At 42.5% G+C, this 14,270-nt stretch overlaps 1 long non-coding RNA gene across 1 annotated transcript in view; it reads right to left on the bottom strand.

Annotated features, from left to right (window-relative positions):
• Nucleotides 1-14,270, bottom strand: part of LOC118973303 (uncharacterized) — a 187,495-nt gene that overhangs the window by 83,068 nt on the left and 90,157 nt on the right. Inside the window, exon 3 of the long non-coding RNA XR_005062568.2 lies at nucleotides 1,324-1,383. This is a non-coding gene — a long non-coding RNA (uncharacterized lncRNA). The remainder of the gene's footprint in view (nucleotides 1-1,323; nucleotides 1,384-14,270) is intronic.

Raw genomic sequence — 14,270 nt, 5'->3', positions numbered from 1 at the left:
GCCTTTAGGCTCATCAGCCACTATGTAGAAAGGGGGAAAAAAATGTGTTAATGCAGCTATAAAATGACCCCAAAGCCAGGAGATGGTGTTAAAGTAACATGTGGCAGTGGGATCTCGGTTCACCAGTACACCTCTTCAGACAGTCAGACCGTTTAGCTAGTCTCAGAACTCTGCAGGTTCTCAAATGTTCCCATCATTACCTAGCTTAGAAAATGCCCCTTCTTTATCATAACGCCCACCACTTTTCATAACATCAGCTCCTTCATTCTTTTCTTCTTCCCAAAGACAAAGTAAAGCCTCTGCTCCAGTTTCAGGATAGACCAAGTTCTAGGTGACAGAGTCAGAAGCAACAGTGACCATATTTATTATACTTGTTCAGGGACTTTTAAGAACACCAGTCTGACAGGGTGAGTGCAGCTTTCAAAGACATCAAAGACCCAGTGTGATTTTCACTCTGCAAGAATCTAGGCAGGTATGTGAAAAACACATCTACAGCAACTTCAATTAAAGGAGCCACCTTTTCAAACTTAAAATGCCCCGGGGGTATGTTCCGTTGAGTATAAAATTTCTCCCTTGAAAATAAAAAAAGTCTGGTTCTCTACAACTATACAACTATTCCTTCCTTTGGTCTCTTTTCTTAACATATCTTATGTGGTGAGCTTTGCCAACTTTTATCTAAATCACACTGCCCTTTTTGTTAGATGTTGGAATTCCCCAACATCTCAAGGCCAATTATAAGAGCCCAGTCTCAACTATCACCCATTCATCCATTTATTCACTGACTATTACATGGATAATGGACTACACACACACACACACACACTCACACACAATCTTGGGGTTTGAGGATTCCCAATACATAGTGCTTCTCTTCCTCACTCATTTCCCATTCAACTGAGAAATAAGACAAAGGAGTAATAAATGAAAATCAAGTTATCATCTTTTGTTCTGACAAAGCTGCTCGAGGAAACAAGGTGTCGACTTACTACCAAATACCAGACTTAGGGAGATGCGCTGACCAGCCATATGGGCTCCAAATGAACACGGGCCTCCCTGCAGGCTACAAGCCTTGCCACGTGGCCAAGGACAGTCCAGAGCACACACCTACAGACCTGAGTCTAAGAAAACGGGGAGGGAGGGGCAGAGCTATGTATGCCCGGACGTTTAGTCCCAAACCCACCAATCTAGTTAGTGCCTCCCCACCCCCACCCCCTCCGGTGAGTGAAGGGCTGGAACAAGGCCTGAGTGTCCCATTTAGCAATGTCCCTTGAAGTGGACTACATATGAGAGTAGGGTGAAAGTGCCTCCTCCCCCACGACATACCTGAGAGGCTTAGGTTCTTAACCCACTGGGCTTCACTGCTGACCTGGGGGTGGGCTCTTCCTGGAAGAAAGAAATGCACTGTCAGGACATGCTGTCCCTGCAAGTACAAGGGCCCCTTCATCCTGAACACCTACTGCTTCTTTGCAGATACTCCTGGGGCCACTGATCCTAGAAAGTTCCAAATTGGGCAGAGCCATATACACCACCTAAACCCACACTTGCGTTGCCCCAGATTTTGATGTGGCTCACTCCCTCACCTCCTTCCAGTCTTCATGCAAATGTCACTTATCAAAGATGCCTTTCCGGACCACCCTATTGAAAACTGAAAGCTTTCACCCACCTCTGTGTCCCCATCCTCTTTCCCTGCTTCATTTTTCTCTAAAGTGCTGATTCCCACTTGACATGTCCCTTTGCAATTATAAAAAAGATTAACGAATTTACTTATTCACTCTCTGCCCAGTTGTAAGTAAGCTCTGTAAGCTCCGGGCTTTTTGATTGCTTTGGTCACTGCTACATTCCCAGTGCCTAAAACAGCACTTAGCAGTTAGTAGACACTAAGTAAAAATTTGTTGGATGACAGAATAAATAGAAACAGTACTTCAACTGGGTACAATGTACCACAGTCTGCTGAAACCTCTGAGGTAAGATTCCCAGGGGTCCAGCATCTTCCCAAAGCACCCACCAATCCCAGCCACTCCCTGTAAATACTCCTCCTCCAAACTTAATCTCCTTGGGTTTTTTCCCCAGTATTCCCTGCCTGTGTACAAGGTGTTGATGCTCCTAGACTACATTGATTCTCCAAACTTTGAAACTTTTGTTTAGAAAAGCATCACAGAATACATGTCTTTAGGGACATAACTGTCCAGAGAGAGAGGAGAAAAGAGGTATAGCTGTGCATGCCCATTTCATTTCCCCACCCAAATCCTCTCAGTTAAAGTCATTCATCTCTGATCCCCAACCTTATTCCCAGAGATTGAGTGGGGAAGTATTACACTGATGGATTCCCCCCACTCCTGCATGGTAGAAAATGGCAGATAACAGGAAAAATTGTCCTGCACCAAAAATATTACTTATCATCTAGGGAATTTTTGGTCTAGAGAAACAGAGACATGAACTATTAATAGGAAAGATTAGTTCTATAATGATATAGGTATGAAGCATTATGGGAACATAAATAAGAAGTAACCAATTCTATTTAATTTGCATACATCTGCCAATGTGTTGTAAACTCAAGCTAGTTTTTTTTAAAAAAATTAAATATATGACACCAAAATATATATATCTGCCCTAGAATAATTCCTTAATTTTGCAGAGTCCTTTGTCCACTTGCAAATGAACTTCTTATGGATCTTTGCATGTGATTTACACCACTCCCCCTTGCCAGTTAGGCATGTGCGCAGCCTCACACACCTGCACGGACACAAACACGCACACACATTCTCAGATACCCACAGTATCCCCCGTGATCATGGTTGCCCAGGATAAAGACTTTATATCTAGATCATTCTTCCATCTAGATGTGGTCCCGGAAGACAAGTATAACTGGCATATGTAATGACCATGGGGACTGGAAAGAGTGACTTGCTTTGTGGCTCCTTCCTGCCCTCAGGAATGTGGCTTTTGTGGTTGGAGTTGGAGCAGCCATCTTGGACCATAAGGTGATTTTGAAAATAAGGCCACGTGCGGGCAGAACGAAATGGAAGAAACATGGGTCCCTGACACCATCAGGCACCATACTAGCCCTGGGCCCTAATTTCAACTTTCATATGAGAAAGAAATGCACCACTGTCTTGTTTAAGTTTCTGCTCTTTCAGGTTTTTAGGCATTCGCAGACAAAGCAAAGTTCAGTCCCTTCTCAGTCTTCCTCTGTCTCTGCCTCTGACTCTCACACGTGCGCGCATGCTCACCCTTACGCTTCTGCCATCCTAGAACTCTGCGCTTCCCTTTGTTCCTTGTTGATGGGCTGAGGATGTCTTTCTCCCACTAATTTCTGGCCTCTCTTATCCCTGCTTTGAACAATCACCTCAAATGTCACTTCATCCCAAAAGCTTTCTTATTCACGTCTTTGGCTACTTCCTTATACTCCCAGAGCAACTTCTGCCACCCTCAGTAGCTCTTACCTTCTCAAAAAAGTCATAAGCTTCTTAAGAGCAGGAATCAAAACTATTTTACTTGATAGGCCCAGAATCTAGCAAAGTGCCTGATGCAAAGACACAGCACACACTAGAAGAGGCAGGCAGGGCATTAATATTCCCATTTTACAGATGGGGAAACTAAGGGGATTTACATAACACTGCATAAGTTAACATTCAAACTGTTTTCCTACTGTACTAGGATGCATTCGAATTAAAAAATAACTATGATTCCAGGCACTTGGACATATCCTTCTGTTCCAGGATGTAGTGTGTTCATAAACAGAGCCAGACTTGAAGGAATAATTTATGGAAGCCTGCTGTTAGCTTCTGTCACTACTTAGCTTAGGGCCCAGCACATATTCCACAGTCCTGTAGAGTCACTAAAGGACCCACTGACTTAGTGGGAGGGCAATCTCAGTCTCTTCAGTGTTAAACCACAGTCAAGTTCCTTCCCTTCTGTGCATTCTTCTGACTCTCAGTTGAGCAATTTTAGGCAAAAATTTTAGGAGGTTTTTGGTAAGTACCAGATAATAACTTTTATGCAACTGCAGCATTTAACATAAACAGATTTCTAACTTTTCCTGCATTGAGTGTGAGCCAACCTGTAAATTTATTTAAATATATGCAAATAGATTCATTACCAGATGAACTGAAAAACATGATAATATTTTATGATGATATGATATCCTAACAATAAATTCAAGAAAGACAACTAAGGTTGTATGAAAACTGGGAGGGACACTATAAACTCCAAGGTCTGCAGCACCGAGGGAGGCAGTTAGCAGGTTTTAAAGAGTAGGTCTACCTCCTGCTCTTTCTGCTCCCCTGACCTAGAGAAAAACCTGGTCACATGGGTGTTCATGCAACCAGGTGTTTAACAACATTCTTCAGGATCTGCTGAGCCACCTCTGACTCTGCCGTTCATCCATCCACTCACTCTCCTGGAAGCGGACACTTCACACAAGCAGTGTGAACCTGAGCAAGTGAGCCAGACCATTTTGCTCCACTGCTCAGAGCTCTCTGGTAGCTCCCCACGTCAAATGGGGTAAAATCTGCAGCCCTTCCCACAGCCTGCATAGCCCTACGTGGTCTGGTCCATGACTACCCACACCCTGCTCTCCTACCCAGGCTTCTCTCAGCTCATTCCACCCCATCCTCACTACCCTTTGGGGTCACTGCATTTGCCCCTCCCTCTACGAGGAGCCCTCTGCCCAGGTCTGTCATGCCTCACTCCCTTGGGTCGGTTCAGTTCTTCATGAACAGCCATCTCCTTAGAGAGACCATCCCTGATCACTAATCTAAGACAGCAGCCTCCCTCACTCTCCCTGCTGACCCTGCTCTATTTTATTTCATAGCAATCATCACCATCTGACCTTACAGTAAACACCTATCTATCTTTCTATTATTTGCTTATTTGTTTGTTTATTATCGATCCTTCCCACTAGTGTATAAGCTTCATGAGGAAACAGGCTCTGCTTCTCTTCTTCACTGCTGAGCGCTGTACCTGGCCTGTAACAGGCCCTTGGGACACGTAGACTGAGCACGAACACATTCATCTGCAGCTATCTATTCCACCCTAGGCCTTGTACAGGGTGAGTATGACTGATATTGTCCCTGTTCTCATGATACTGACAGTTGGAAAAGAAGCTACTGTTTTTTTTCAAGCATTCTGGAGAAAAAATCATTTTGCCTCTGGTCTTAAAAGCTCCCTATCAATGTTAGAGGAACTGTATATCTGAGATTTTACTTCGTTCTATTATACAGAAGGTTGAAAGAACAAAACACCCCTTAGGAATTTTAGCTCGGCTTTCTGTTGGTTCTTCTTTCCCTTTATGGTTTCAGCAGCTATCCAGCTATTATCTCGGCTATCAGGTAGAAAGAGACAGCTAACTTGTCAGGTGGCTTCTTCCCCAGTTCTAATGAAATCATTTGATTAATTTTAGTGTCCAGGCTTAGTGTTGTCTTGGCTGATTGATATTATCAACTACATGAATATCTATAAAACATATATATAAAGTATAAAACAATGTAAACAGCAAACAGGACTCAAGCTATCTTCTATAGTAATAGCTACAATAAAAATTCACACTTACTGAGTACTATCTGTGTTCTAAAAACTACAAAAATACATGCATTTAGTATATCACAAGAATCATAGAAGTGACTCCCTTTATATACAGTAGGAAACGGAGGCACAGAGGGACGTAACAACTTGCCCGACGTCACCCAGTTCTTTAAGCAGAGAGGCAGGAGTGGCACCACTGCCTGGCTTCTGCTTGTTAAGGCTGGTGGGCTTTGCGGCTCTTCTGTCTAACTTGGCTTCTTCACCTGTGGGCACCGTCCCATCTTAAGGTGCAGCCTGGGTTTTCCTCTCTCTTTCATGAGTCTTGAGACTCTTCTGCTGTTCTCAGCCCTGCAGTGCGCTGAACAGCTGCTCTCCTTAGATGATGACGTGCTTCTGGCTCTGATACTCCATGTGACACTGCCATTCCCTCTGATAACACTGATAGAGGAAGGAATCCGTCTGTGAGTCTGCTCCAACCCGATTCTAACCTCACCTTGAATTAGACTTGAAAGTAAGACCTTTATAGCTATTAGGTCTGTGTAATACAGCAACCAAATTTTGGCATATTGGCAGGAACGGGCCAGTGATGCAAGTTTGGGGCCTTCTGAACATGCCTCCCCCACCCCCGCCCCATGCTCTCATTCTGATTCTGCTGCTTTAAGATGTGGATCAACCCACAGTTCTCCTTTGGCTGTTCAACACATCACATGCAGAGAGCTCTTTACTTCTACTGGTTTTGGTGGGGAATACAGAATGTCTGCCAAGCTTGATTGCTTTGGCCAAAAACTATTTACTGTGGTAACCAGGCACATGTGAAAGGTCAGCCTCACAAGCTATTAAAACTATTATTCTTGGCTGTGCAGCTTTTCTCTACTTGGTTTGAGGGGAAGCCCAGAGAAGAGACAAGCAGAATAGTATATCTTCCACACATTGTAAGAGGACTCGCTTGCCATCAATTGGGGAAATGAAATTTACTCATTTCCAAAGTGCACAGATTAGTCACCAAAGCAAACATATAAAGTAGATTTCCCTCTCTCTTTTCTTTTACACACAAGGATCAAGAAAAAAAAAACACATTTGAGCAACAGTTAAATACACTAGAAATGGAAAACTGCAAATAAACTTTATAAATGTTCATGGAGAAAAAAAATCACAGTGAACTACAAAATACCAGAAAGGAAATCAATATAGTGATAAACATTGACTATAGTTAGCGAAAACTCTATTTACAGTTCTTTTCAAAAAATAAAACATGTTCCCCAAAGATGAAATTCTTCATATATATATCAAAAATATGATTAAGTGTTTTTTTATTTGTGATCAAATTATGCTATCAAGAAACTGATCACTCACATTTCCAGGCTGTGACTGGTTCTATGCATCTGAATCTATTACAGAATCTTCTGGCAGAAAGGAATTACTAGAAGTTGTCTAACCCAAATTCTCTGCTTCTGGGATGAGGAATATTTACACCACTCATCCAACAGACTAAGCATTGCTTACCCTATTTTAAAGTTTTCCAGAGATATAGAGTCTGCAACATATTTTTAAACTGCCTGTTATACTTATTACCACTTTGGTTGCTGGGTAACTCTATAGTGCTTTCTTAAGGAGAAATTCAGGGAAATTCAGGGATTGCTGAAGTCTGTAACAGTGACACAACAAGAATGCGAATGTGGTGGGATAGAAGAAAATGAAGGGAAAGAGAAGGCAGAAAAGGTTGGAACTAATAAAGAATACAGAGTGAGAGTTCATTATTTGAGAAAGAAATAGAAAATATGCCTCACCAGCAACAGGGCAAAAGGATCTATAGAAGTAAATTTATCCCATAATTTAAGGATTCAGAGCAGGAATTCTGTATCTGACTCAGTTGATAAGGGTGTGAGCAGAAGTGGAGGGAAGAAGGGCTGGGTTCAAGTTATCTACTGTTGTGTAACAAACCACTCCAAAATTTAGCGGCTTAAAACAAAAACCATTTTATTATTATTGCATAAATTCATAGGCCCTGAATTTAGGCAGGGCTCAGCAGGTGATTCTTCTGTTCTATGTGGACAATTAATTCACCTGTTAGCCCATTGGCAGGGATGGCTGGAGGGATGGGGCTTAGCTGGGTCTGTCAGTCAGACCACCTAGATGCGGGAGCTCAAGCACAGGGGTGTCAAGGTAGGTGGACTTCTCCATGACAGCTCAGGGTTCTGAGAGTGCTCTAAGGAGTTCAGGAGAAATCTTCAAGGCATGTTCTTCCCTCAGCAAATGTAACTTCTATATTCTCTTAGTCAAAAATGCCGCTACGGCCAGCCCTCATCCAAGGGGAAAAGAATTAGACTCACCCTCGAAATGCAAGTAGTGGTAAAGACTACAGCCTTCTTTAATCCACCAGAGTCTATAAAAACCTAGGCAAACTTTTGGAGAAACGATTTGATGAAATAACAGATAAACCTAGTTGGGACTCAAAATTAAATAACAATGGCTATAGCTGCTTGTGCCCAAGTAGCTTTACAAATAATGAACTTGTGTAAGAAGTGTTTGTTCTCCTGTGATCCTGGGGGCTCATGCAGTATGCAAGAGCCGGATGAGCTAGGGTGGATGGAAATAATACACTTCAGCCCTCTCTGTGCAGCTGAACAATTAGTGAGTGCCCCTTCGTGCTGGTCCACAGCATGTCCTGGAGACCTCCAAAAAGCAAAATGGCTCTAACACTCTGTGTGGTACAACAGTTGTAAACACACAGGGGCATTTATGAAATATTAGAAATTCAGAAGACTTACTGATATGGGTGTGATTAATCCTATCAGTAAGTGATTAGGGGAAACTTCACAAAGAGACAACACCTAAGCAAGATTTTCATGGAGAAGCAGGAGTTTGTTAAGTGAACCCGAAAAACAAACAGAATGTGTAAAGACAGAGTCTGAAGAATCATGACATGTGTACATGTACCTGGGTGTGTGCATGCGTGTGTTTGTCTGCATGTGTGTGTGTGTGTGTGTGTGTGTGTGTGTGTGTGTGTGTGTGTCTGCTGCAAGTAGTTTAATGTGTTAAGGAAGGAGAGAGGGAAAATAAAATTGAAGAGGAAGGCAGAGGGCTTCCATTTAAAAAGTATTCTTGCATTATATGTACTTGGTTAGGAAAGTTAGGGAAAGCCATTGTAGAGTTTTAAGCAGAGGTCTAACATGATCAGGTTTCATATTTTAGGAAGATTTTTCTGGGCCATGGTGGAGAAGCTGAGAGTCACCTCTCATGCTAAGTAAAAAGGAAGAGAAAGGTAGTTTAGCAATTATTCAGAAATCTTCTCTTACAACTAAAATTCCCCTTCCTTGTACCCCCTTCTTCTTGCTGGATTCTTAGTATATTTACTATTGATGCATCAAATTGTGTTTCTAGCTTCTCTTTTTCCTCCCGATTAAGAAGCCCTTCTCTCTTGATTGGCTAAGAATGTACTCTGCAGTCCTATTTCCTGCTCCAAGAAATATATGTCTGATGGGAGATGCTCTTATTACAGTTTTAAGACCCACTGGCCCAGTGAGTTCTGAAAGATCAAAACAGAAAGAAATGCTTTGGCTCTGGCACAGAGCAGGCTCAAATGCTTGCTTTTTTATTATATAATTTATTTGAGTTTGACATTCTTTATGTTGTTATTTCCTTCTACCACGTTATAAATCCTTCATGGGCTGGAAACCACTTCCAAACCTTTCAGTAACTAAGCAGCTCAGCTGTAAGCCTATGAAATCAGGCCATCATGGGCCAGTTTCACATCCAAGGTAGGTTCTTTACATTAGAGCAAGATTATTTTCTAGGATTAGAGTAGACTTTATACATATAACATATAGTCTTGCACATCAAAAATTGCTTTTATTGATAAATATGGGTTTGAGTGAAATAACAGAGATAGGTATGTAGAGTTAATTTTTTTAAATAAAAAATTAATGAAACAACTCTAAGAAATGATGGAGATGAGGCCTATATTCAGGCAACATCAAATAACTTTGAAAGCATTAAACACCTCGCTTATGAAAAAGTTCTTCATTCTAATTTTCTTGCATCATCATAAAAAAGTATACTTATCCTTCAAGTTAGCCATTTGAGGAGAAATAAGAACAATATATCCAGTTTGGACAGACTGAACAAGCAGGTATTAATCATTTGCAAAGCACAATTCATTGTGATAGGGGATGGGAGAGCAGCAGCTGGTTGACAGTTCTGCCCATCTCCATAGGTGGCCTGAGTCACAGGGGTGTTTGATGAACTGGAATGCATTTGTCATGCTGGACACTTTTCTGTTTGGAATATCCTTATAGCTGACCCCTTCGTGGCGCCTTCTGTTATCCAAAAAAAAAAACAAAAAAACCAAACACCAAAAAACCTGCATTTGCCTTCAAGTACAACTTGGTGGAAAATAAACTTTTTAATTAGCAGCTGCTCTCATCATCTAGTTCTTATCTTGCCCTGTCAGCACACCATGGTACTGCATTCCACACGAACAGGAATTTTTATCCAAAGAGTTCTGTTCTAGCAAAGAAATATTTTGCATAATGCCTTTTGTGCTGTGCACATGTAACACATTTTCTGAATATCATATCCTTATATTTCATTCAAAAGATTCTGGGGAGAATTAGAACAATATTTTGACATTTAAGAAAAAAACAAAAAAGTTAAAGAAAAAGGAATTTCAACCATTGGAACTGTGGATATCAATTTCTGGCTGAACATTAGAATCACCTGGAGAGCTTTTAAAAAATACCATTACCCATGTCACACACTTCGGTTATTTTTCTCAAAGTATCCCAGGAGAGTCTAGTGTGCAGCCAGGCTTGAAACCACAGCACCAGAAGATCCTTCGGAGATAGATGTTATACAGAGAGAAGTTTGAATAACAATATTTGATAAATATTTTCTTCAGGGTTTATTTTATTTGAGATTCTTAAATAACATGTAATAATACCATGTAAAATACCTCCCCACTCAAATCAACTAAAACTTAACGAATATTAAGAGTCCACTGCAAGCATGACACTTTACTAGGTGTTATAAGTTTATGAGAAATGGAGAAAGGCTTAACTCCAGCACAGGAGGATTCACCAGGAAGCTAATGAGTTCAATTTCAGGGCCATCCTTTACACAGACCCTTTCCATGACCACTGGGGGTGGGGGGCAGCAATGTGCTAACATGTTCATTTATTTTTATAAAAATCTGCAAAAGTCATATAGTTTTACCACTGTTCTTCCCTCTCAAACTTTCCCACCTTACTTCTCACTGTGTCTGGTGGTGTCAGAGTGGGAAGGGACACTTTTACAGTGAAGGGGAGGCTGCGTCAAGGACAGATCTAGTTCAGTTTCATAGAATATATTTATTTGGTTCATTGTCATCTCTGTGTGTATTTAAATCACTGCTAGCTGTCCTAATACAGGAATAGCCCATGCACTGACACCCAGGAATTTCTATCTTTGCAGGGGACCATACTGAAGCGGGGTGAATAAAATGACTTGCCTAAGGTCACACAACAACGAGACAATTTAAGGTCACAAAGAGTTGAAATGACATGACTCAAGGCTTGTTTTAATCAGGCCTAGATAGCTAAAAAGGGTACTATCCTGAAGCTCAAGAGAGAACATACTAGAAGAAACAGATCAATATTCCTTTATTAAAACATAATTCAGATGGAAAATACAACTGAATTCATAGATTGATAGACAGTAAACCTATAGGATAAGCATGCCATCCTACTATAGGGTGATGGGGGCAAGGTGCTCTGGTGGCTAGCTGGGCTCAGTGGAGCCAGAACCCTGCGAGTCATCCATGACGGCACCTCCCTCTCCGGCCTCTGTCTAGGCCTGGCTGATTCTACTTCCAAAGACAGATCTAAAGTCAGTCCTCTTTCCTCCACAGCCCCAGGCACCACCTTCACCCACACTTTCATCCTCTCCACTGGGACCACTACAATATCCCTAGCAGGTTGCCTGCTTCCCCTTCTACTCCTGGTTCCCTTCACTAGCTCTCCACAAAGCTCTCCACAAAGCAAATCAGATTATGTTAACCTTTCTCCTGAGCCCATATACAGCTTAAAACTCTCTGAGAGCCTCCCCTTGTACTCACCATAAAGTTCACAAAACGAGGATGAGAGAGCTGCTGGATGTAGGGAGCTCTGTGGGGGACCTATAGGCATGTGTCCCAGGCAGAGAAAACAAATCTAACAATTGTCCAAAGGCAAGGTGAAGCACGATGCTTTTTTTCAAAGAAGGCCAATCATTTGAGCTGACACGGCTCCGCACAACCTGGCCTGCGTTTCCCCGTCAACCGATTTTATGTCCCTTTCTCTTCTCATCCTTTGCTCACCAACCCCTTTGCTTTACTTTCACGGGTCCTAACCTCGTTTGTAACTGGGCTTTGTTAGCGCCTTCACTGGACGGGAGGCTCCGTGAGGACTGAGACTGTGCGATTTCATGGCCAACCCCCTAGAAGGGGCTAAGTTGCTGTTGAATGAATGCTGTTCTTGAAAAATTAATGGAGCTTTTACCCCAAAATGCTTAAGGTTGGCCACCAAAAACAAAACAAAAAGAAAAAGAAAACCAGGTAAAAGATGCAGATGCCAAAGCTTGGAAGCCTGGGCCATAGCACGGTGGCCTTCCGTCCACATGCTTGCAGGACACACGCAATATGAGCAAGGGGCCTAGAACTAAGAAAACACCATCACCTCAAACTCCTTAAAAATAACCATCCCAAAACACCACCACATCTTGAGGGGTGGAGTGAGCACTGACTTCCTCCCATGGAAAAAAGAAGTAATTATGCCTTCACAGAGCTGTGAGTATTAAATGGGATCACCCGTGATCATCACCTATGCAGTGTCTCAAAAAACACTAGGATTTTCTATGTTCACATTCACCTCTGCATTTACATCACTCCTCCCCCAGTTCTGTTTTGAGTGAACACTACTATTAAATAGGAATTACGTCTCAGGTGCGTGGTGTGGTCACAAGGACCCACGATGAGGAATGATTAGGAGTGAGCTCCAATCAACCCACGCCCTCTCCATCTCCAGTCCCTTTGCCTGCACACCCTTCCTCCAGTCCCAGAGGACCAGGCACCCCCACTCCTTGTTTAAGGCTAACCCCTCCTCTTGTGCTCTAATCTAATCTTTTCCCATCTCCCTCAGTTTCTTCCCAAATTACTCTCCTTTTCTCATGCCTTCAACCTTCTTCACCTTTCAGTTTCCTTCACCTTGAACAATAAACATGTTCAAGCCTCTGGCCTCCGAAACATAACATTTACCCCCGACCCTGCCACATTCTCTTGATGGGGCCCTCTCTGCTAAGAGAGTAGTTAATGCTCACGGTCTCCAATTCTGCTGCTTCCCTTCTTCCCACAGCGTGCTGGCCTCTGTCCCTAATGTTTCACTGGAAATGCTTCCATCAAGTTCACCAAAAAGTTCCATATTTTAAAAACTTTAAAGGAAACTTGTTACCGTCTTACTAAGCTCCTCTGCTGCATGTGGCCACGGTGACTACTCTGTGCTATTTGAAATTCTTTCTCCCTCTGCTCCTGTGGCCACAGTCTGTCCTGCGGCCCCCGTACCACTTCTCTCCATCTCCCTCGTTCTCAGACTGGCCCTCAGGCTGGGCTTCAAGGAATTACTTTCACTCTCTTCAACAACTACCACCGATATATTAGTAACTTCTAAACTGATGACTCTTCAGGAGTTTTGACCGTTAATTCCTCTCTTGAAAGTTTCAAAGCGTTTCAAAATGAACATACCCCAAACTGAACTCATCCCCTCCCCCACACCTCTTAAATTCTCTCTTGATTCTCCTCATTGCAAGCCGTTGTGACCACACCACGTACCTGACGTAATACCTATTTAATAGTATTGTACACTCAAAACAAAACTAGGGGAGGAGGAAAGTAAATGCAGAGGTGAATGTGAACATAGAGAATCCTAGTGTTTTTTGAGGCACTGCATAGGTGATGATCACGGGTGATCCTATTTAATCCTCACAGCTCTGTGAAGGCATAATTACTTCCATTTTCCATAGGAGGAAGCCAGTGCTCAGAGAAGTTAAGGTATAGGCCAAGGTCACCAGCCAGTAAGTGACAGAAGAGAATTTAAATCCAGACGTGTCTCCCTAAAATGCCCTTGAGCATCCCGCTCTAACCTACTGTCACCTAATTATAAACTGAACACTTGTGCCCTGCTATCTGCGTGGTGCCCGCGGCCTCCCCCTTCACTATGCTTCCACACAGTCCCAGGGCACTTATCTCTCTGTGAGTTGAGAAGAGATGCAGCATTTTCATCTTACCTGTTTTCAAGGATCAGTGAATGAGCTATAAAACAGAAAGTTCCCCTCAAAAGGGAAATACTGGAAGGCTTTCTGAGTTGCCCAGGGTAGCTGGTGAAACCGTTTCAGTGGCTTTAATCACACCAGCAAATAGGGCCAGAGATGGTGTGTGGTCCAGTTTCTGCCGGACAAGTTCATTCTGCCGATGGAATAAACTGGTGAGAGGGTGAGAGACAGATGAGAGAACTGATGAGGAAGAAGGAAACATACAAAATTTCCATTTGAAGAACCCCATCCAGGACTTTCTACATATTTCAATTAGTATGAATGGTTTCCAATTGAAAAATTATCAAGTTGAGAAGCAAAGGTCAAGAGGAAAGCCCTGCTGTACACTTCAAGAGGCCCTGCATGCTCAAGAGAGAATTGTTTTTCTCATTCATGTGCCCACAGATTTAATACTTGTCCAATGCCATCCC

This window comes from Manis javanica, chromosome 10 (assembly GCF_040802235.1).
Source record: "Manis javanica isolate MJ-LG chromosome 10, MJ_LKY, whole genome shotgun sequence".
In the NCBI taxonomy this organism is placed as follows: domain Eukaryota; kingdom Metazoa; phylum Chordata; class Mammalia; order Pholidota; family Manidae; genus Manis; species Manis javanica.
Note: the sequence above shows the minus strand (reverse complement) of the source record. Positions and strands in the feature narration are given on the sequence as shown.